Raw genomic sequence first — 8,043 nt, forward strand, 5'->3', positions numbered from 1 at the left:
ATCAATTATTAAAGATGTAATAGCAGCGCATCGGGAAGGCAGTGACAGGATTCATCCAAGTCAGCATGGATTTATAAACGGAAAATCATGCTTGACAAATCTTCGAGAAATTTTTGAGGATGTAACCAGTAGAGTGGACAAGGGAGAACCAGTGGATTTGGATGTGGACTTTCGAAAAGCTTTTGACAAGGTCCCACAAAAGAGATTAATGTGCAAAATTAAACAAATGGTATTGGGTAATGTATTGATGTTGATAGAGAACTGGTTGGCAGACAGGAAGCAAAGAGCAGGAATAAACAGGTTCTTTTCAAAATGGCAGGCAGTAACTAGTGGGGTATCGCAAGGTTTAGTGCTGGGACCCCAGCTTTTTAAAATGTACATTAAGAATTTAGACGAAGGAATTGAATGTAATATCTCCAAGTTTGCAGATGACACTAAGCTGGGTGGCAGTGTGAGCTGTGAGGAGGAAACTAAGAGGATGCAGGGTGAATTGTACAGGTTAGGTGAGTCGGCAAATGCATGGCAGATGTAGTATAATGTGGATAAATGTGAGGTTATCCACTTTGGTGGCAAAAACAGGAAGGCAGAATATTATCTGAATTGTGAGAGATTAGGAAAAATGGAGGTGCAATGAGATCTGGGTGTCATGGTACATCAGTTATTGAAAGTTGGCATGCAGGTACAGCAAGCAGTGAAGAAGTTAAATGGCATGTTGGCCTTCAGACCGAGAGGATTTGAGTATAGAAGCAGGGAGGTCTTACTGCAGTTGTACAGGGCCTTTGTGAGGACACACCTTTGATCTCCTAATACAGATTTTATCTCCTAATCTGAGGAAGGGCTGTTGAGGGAGTGCAGCGAAGGTTCACTAAACTGATTCCCGGGATGGCAGGACTGATATATGAAGAAAGACTGGATCGACTAGGCTTATATTAACTGGAATTTAGAAGAATGAGAGAGGATCTCATAGAAACATATACAATTCCGATGGGATTGGACAGGTTAGATGCAGGAAGAATGTTCCCAATGTTGGGACAGTCCAGAACCAGGAGTCACAGTCTAAGGATAAAGGGTAAGCCAGTTAGGACTGAGATGAGGAGAAACTTCTTCACTTAGACAATTGTGAACCTATGGAATTCTCTACCACAGAAAGTTGTTGAGGCCAGTTCATTAGATGTGTTCAAAAGGGAGTTAGATGCGGCCCTTACTGCTAAAGGGATCAAGTGGTATGGAGAGAAAGCAGGAATGGGGAACTGAAGTTGCATGATCAGCCATGATCTTATTGGATGCTGGTGAAGGCTCAAAGGGCCTGCACCTGCACCTATTTTCTATGTTTCTATGTTTCTATTATGCTTGAACTGTTTAAAACAGTAGTTAGGCCAATGCTAGAGTACCGAGCACTGTTCCAGTCACAAATCACAGGAAATGTTAATTGAACTGCAGAGAGTGCAAGGGAGATTCACGAGGATGTTGCCAGGACTGGACAATTTTAGCCATGGGTCAAGATTGGATAGCCTGCGGTTGTTTACTGTGGAACAGAGAATGCGGAGGGGAGACCTGATTGCGGTGCATGAAATGATGTGGGGCCGAGATAGAGTGGGATAGGAAGGAGCTAATTCCCTCAGCAGAGATGTAAATAACCAAGTGGTATAGAATTAAATAAAGATTTGAAGGATTAGAGGAGATTAGTGAAGAACGTTTCTCAACCCAAACACTAGTGTGGGTTTGGAGGTCACTGTCTAAATGCAGAAAGCAGCATCGTAGTTACAAAGTATTTGGTTATACACCTGAAGTGCTGTCACCTACACGGCTACGGACCAAGAGATAGAAAGTGGGATTAGGCTGGATAGCTGCTTTTCAGCCCACACACATCTGGTGGGCCCAATGGCTGCTCTCTGTGCTGTAACTTTTCCCTGATTCTACCATTCCCAGTATTTTCTTATAAGTTTTTTAAGAAAAGGCAATTATGTCATTCTTTTAGGAACGTGAGACTTTTGTCTCTGGGTCTTCTGGGCTTTATCTGATGGGCAATTGTGCTCATGTTATTAAAAGTCTTGCTATGAAAGTTGTTGACATCAACTGTTTGTTCAGTAACTGGAACTAAACCCAGTCAGCAGCGGCGATGTTATAAGTGGATGGCTTCTCTTGCTGATAAATAAGGGGAATCTTGTCATTGTCTCAATCGGTGAATTGCTCCCAGCGTTAATACCAACCATCGATTCATCGATTCTAATCACAAGGGAAAATGTCTCTTGGTTTTCTCATCAAGCTGCAGATTCTATGGGCAATCTTTGATGTCCAAAGATTTACTATCCTCTGCTGGCTGCTGTGGGTGTCCCTGGTAAGTTCCTCCTTTCAGCCGGTATTTCAATAACCCGAGATTAACAGTAAATGGCTTCGTAGTCCCTGTGTCCAGCTTTTTATTCAATTACTTTCCTTGCAGTATAGCAACGAATAAACTTCAAAAAGACATCGATGTCTGAAAACACTTTGGGGCATCCTGTGGTCATGAAAGATGCTGCACTCCGGCAATTCATTCATTCATTCATTGATAGAAACATAGAAACATAGAAAATAGGTGCAGGAGTAGGCCATTCGGCCCTTTGAGCCTGCACCACCATTCAATGAGATCATGGCTGATCATTTCCTCAGTACTCTTTCCTGCTTTTTCTCCATACCCCTTGATCCCTTTAGCCGTAAGGGCCGTATCTAACTCCCTCTTGAATATATCCAATGAACTGGCCTCAACAACTCTCTGCGATACAGAGTTCCACAGGTTAACAACTCTCTGAGTGAACAAGTTTCTCCTCATCTCAGTGCTAAATGTCCTACCCCTTATCCTTAGACTGTGTCCCCTGGTTCGGGACTTCCCCAACATCGGGACCATTCTTCCCACATCTAACCTGCCCAGTCCCGTCAGAATCTTACATGTTTCTATGAGATCCCCTCTCATTCTTCTAAACTCCAGTGTATAAAGGCCCAGTTGATCCTGTCTCTCCTCATATGTCAGTCCAGCCATGCCGGGAATCAGTCTGCAGAACCTTCGCTGCACTCCCTCAATAGCAAGAACGTCCTTCCTTAGGTTAAGAGATCAAAATTGAAGACAATATTCCAGTTGAGGCTTCACCAAGACCCTGTACAACTGCAGTAAGACCTTCCTGCTCCTGTACTCAAATCCCCTAGCTATGAGGGCCAACATACCATTTGCCTTCTTCACCGCCTGCTGTACCTGCATGCCAACTTTCAATGACTGATGAACTATGACACCCAGGTCTCATTACATCTCCCCTTTTCCTAATCTACTGCCATTCAGATAATATTCTGCCTTCGTGTTTTTACCCCCAAAGTGGATAACCTCACATTGATCCACATTATACTGCATCTGCCATGCATTTGCCCACTCACCTAACCTGTCCAAGTCACCCTGCAGCCTCTTAGCATCCCCCTCGCAGCTCACACCGCCACCCAGTTTAGTGTCATCTGAAAACTTGGAGATATTACACTCAATTCCTTCATCTAAATCGTTGATGTATATTGTAATGAGCTGGGTTCCCAGCACTGAGCCCTGCGGCACTCCACTAGTCACTGCCTGCCATTCTGAAAAGAACCCGTTTATCCCTACTCTCTGCTTCCTGTCTGCCAACCAGTTCTCTATCCACATCAGTACATTACCCCCAATACCATGATCTTTGATTTTGCACACCAATCTCTTGGGTGGGACCTTGTGAAAAGCCTTTTGAAAGTCCAAATACACCACATTCACTGGTTCTCCCTTGTCCACTCTGCGAGTTACTTCCTCAAAAAATTCCAGAAGATTCGTCAAGCCTGATTTCCCTTTCATTAATCCATGCTGACTTGGACCGATCCTATCACTGCTTTCCAGATGCGTTGCTATTTCGTCCTTAATGATTGATTCCAACATTTTCCCCATGACTGATGTCAGGCTAACCGGTCTATAATTAGCTGTTTTCTCTCTCCCTCCTTTTTTAAAAAGTGGTGTTACATTAGCTCCCCTCCAGTCCATAGGAACTGTCCCAGAGTCGATAGACTGTTGGAAAATGACCAAAATGCATCCACTATTTCCAGGACCACTTCCTTCAGTACTCTTTCTTCCTTCCTTTCTCCTGCCTTTCTGTTGTTTTGTGAATCGCTCCTGTGTGTGTTTGATTCTGGTCCATGCTGCACTGATGTGAAATCCCATTCATTGCTAGCAGTTCAATGGATGCTGTGTCTTTCATTTGTCATTATTAGTTCCATTTCAGCAGTCGTATTTAGATCTGACTCTTCTGTCAGGCGATGGGACCAGCCATACTACTTATTCTCTCACTTTAAAGGGGATACTTTGCTGTAAATTCTGAGTCCGAGTTTCGGCTGAGAAACTGTTCCATGATCTCACACAAATTAGGCAATTTCTGCATTATACAGTTGATTATTTAATTGTACAAATGAGTCAGAACAGTTAACTGACAGAATCATTGATAATACAATCTGATTCAGCTGCCGCACTTTCCATCATTTCCCGTTTTCAGTTATGTCACTGTTTCTGAATAGTTAAATTACAGTTCTGATTTTGATCCCGGTTTATTATTATGCAGCACATTTAATGGTTTGATTACTGAGACTGAATCTGCATTATCAATTGAATCCTGTGTCTGCCTGATACAGTTCATCATATCACTGATCAAATGTATAGTCATTGCAGCGTCGTGTTTTGTTAGTGACACCATTCGTTATTGGATTGTGATTTATTCATTTCATGAATTAAAAGCCGAGTGCACTCACACCACTTGAGGAAAGGACCAAGAGTCACAGTGTTTGAATAGAATGGAAATATTTGCCGGCACAGATTCGATGCACCGATTGGCCTCCTCCTCTGCTCTACTATTCTACGATTCTACGATTCTCACTTCTGAAACCCAGTTTTGGAGTAATGGCCTGGGATTTGCTCTCAGCATTTGCCATCATTACAACTGTGAATCAGAGAGCAATGTCCGGAGTAAGCACATGCGCAGTTACAGGTGGAAATCCAGGAGTTGCTGCCAGTCATTCCCTGTTCCTCCCCAGGACTCGCTGTTAAACTCCCCACAGCCAGCAATCAATTCAACTTGCTGACATAAATTAAATTTTTATGCTGCTATGTCTCTCTTAAAAGCCCCGGAAATAGTCAAGCCTTGTTGAAAGAGACATAACTGTGTTTTTGATGGTGTATTACATTCTAATTACTGCTGAACCATCGTTCTGGCACTAAAAATCTAATTTTATACCAACGTTTTGTCAAAATCTTCCACAATGATAAAAATTCCATGGTTATTTATAACTGAAAAAACATGTTTCCTTATATTATTTCAGTTTCTACATTATTCCTGTAAATGTCCCAATCTTTATTTCGCTCTCTGTAAAATAATTAAAACGTGAAGGATAATCAGTTCATTTTACTTCCCAATTTGCAATCTGTGAATTGTTCAATGTGATTGGCTGCTGAGCCAGCTTCATGACATCACTGTTGCTGGAGTCTGGAGATCCCCTATACTTGCCCTCAAATGCAAGTTACTATCAGCGGGGTGCTATTGATGCCACAGGAATCACTGGATCTTTGTGGGCAGCATTGTTCGAGGTCAGCGGTGAGCACCATCACGTTTCCACTGACCGCAAAATCTGGGCGATTATAGTTTGAATCATGTTATTCCACTATTTACAGTAAGAGCAGCATTGTTCCAACTGTAACCTGTAAGGTAATTGAGAAATTGTGGGGTAAAATGAATAATATTAAGGGGACATTCTCCGCCGTTGTATTCTTGGTGCAGTACATGACACGTGAACATGAATTTCCAATTGCCGAGTGTAGAATCAGAGAATGGTTACAGCACAGAAGGAGACCATACGGCCAGTCTAGTCTGTGCCAGATCTCTGCAAGGGCACTTCAGCTATTCCCACTCCCCACCCTTTCCCCTGAGCCCGAGATGTTGTTTCCTTCAGAAGAGCATAGGTTGTCAGTTACTCGGCTCCTCGAATGTTAATCCATCGGGAATCCAAGGGCAAAGCATCAGGATTGGAATCACATCTAATATCCAAAACAAATTAATTCAGAATTTAACATTTTGTATTAGGAGCACAAATGTGGAACAATATTTCTACATGAGATGTAAACTAGACATAGAAACATAGAAACATAGAAAATAGGTGCAGGATTAGGCCATTCGGCCCTTCTAGCCTGCACCGTCATTCAATGAGTTCATGGCTGAACATGCAACTTCAGTACCCCATTCCTGCTTTCTCACCATACCCCTTGATTCCCCTAGTAGTAAGGACTTCATCTAACTCCTTTTGAATATATTTAGTGAATTAGTTGTAATTTTAAATGTATATGCGACAGGCTCGCTAGGGAGATGGTGGAAGCAGTGAGAGTTGACTCATTCAGAGGCAAGTTCGATAAATATGCTTCAAAAATTACCTTTCCAGGATAGAGTGTATGTCTCTTTCCCCTCGCCCCACACCAACCCTACGTCCTTCTGTGACCGCCCTGGAAAACTCTCTCTCCCGACTCTCTTACAACTGCACTTGCGAGATCCCAACTGTCCAGCCTTCGGCCCTCCATTCACCACGATATTTCTGCAGCTACTGATCTGCTCAACCACACCCTCACCACCACATTTGTTGGCCCAGTCCCGATTAAAACAATCAGTCTCTCTCTCACACTGGCTGTTCCCCCTGGTACAGTACCCAACTTCACTCCCTTAAGTCCAAGAGACACAGACTTAAACGGATATGGCGGACAACTGGTTTAGCCATTCACCGCCAATAATAATGTATTATTGGGTCCTGCTCCTGTCTGACAAAATTGCTCCCTACTCCAGAATCATTCTCAAATGCAAAGATCAAGCCGGCTTCCATTTTCTAGTGCTAACCATCTTCTTAAACCTTCTCCCCAGTCTCCTTCATCCTCACCTCCCACAACAATATTAGGAGCTCATGCACTTCTTTGTCTCTAAGATTGAGACCATCCAATCAGCTGCCTCTACCACTTTGCTTCCTTCCCCTAGACCACGGTGACAAACTTCCTCTTAGGATCGCCCTGCCCTAGCCCGGGACTTGCATATGTTTCCACTTTCTCTCTAATCTCCCCTCATGACTTATCTGTGCTGAAATTGTTCATGTATCACTTCCTGCTCCCTCGACCCTATTACCACCAAACTGCTCACCACCCAACATTCCTTCCTGCCTCCCATGTTAATGGACTCAGTTAATGGTTCTCTCTCCTCACGCTCTATCCCCCTCTCCTTCAAACCTGCTGTGATCAACCCTCGCCTCAAAAAAGCAAACCGCTTGACCAGTCTGTCCTTGGAAACTGCCGCCCCATGTCCATCCACCCTTTCCTCGCCAATGTACTTGAATGTGTTGTCGCCTCGCAAATCCGTGTGCATCTTTCCCATCTTCTTGTTCGATTCTGTCCACTCAGGTTTCTGCCCATGCCACATTACGGAAACAGCTCATCATGGTCAGAAATGTCATCCTACATGACTGTGACAAAGATAAGCTATCCCTCCTCGTCCTTCTTGACATATCTGCATTCTTTCACACTGCTGACCACTCCATTCTCCTTCAACGCCACTCCGCAGTCATCCAGCTGGGGGAGACTGCACTCAGCTTGTTCATTCTTATCTTTCTAATCGTAGCCAAAGAATCACCTGCAAAGGCTTCTCTTCCCACTCCCGCATTGTTACATCTGGTGTCCTCCATGGATTTATCCTTGGCCCCCTCCTATTTCTCATCTGCATGCTACCCCTTGGCGATATCATCCGAAAACACAGCGTCAGTTTCCCCATGTACGCTGATGACACTCAGCTCGAAGTCACCACCACTTCCCTTGACCCCTCCAAAGACTCTAAATTTTCAGAATGTGGTCCGACATCCAGTTCTGGATGAGCAGACAATTTCTCCCATAAAATATTGGGAAGCTGTTGCCTTTGGTCCCTGCCACAATCTGCGTTCTCCAGCCACTTACACCATCACTCTCCCCACCTACTGTCTGAGGCTCAATCACAATGT

This window comes from Pristiophorus japonicus, unplaced genomic scaffold (genome assembly GCF_044704955.1).
Source record: "Pristiophorus japonicus isolate sPriJap1 unplaced genomic scaffold, sPriJap1.hap1 HAP1_SCAFFOLD_147, whole genome shotgun sequence".
NCBI classification, from domain to species: domain Eukaryota; kingdom Metazoa; phylum Chordata; class Chondrichthyes; family Pristiophoridae; genus Pristiophorus; species Pristiophorus japonicus.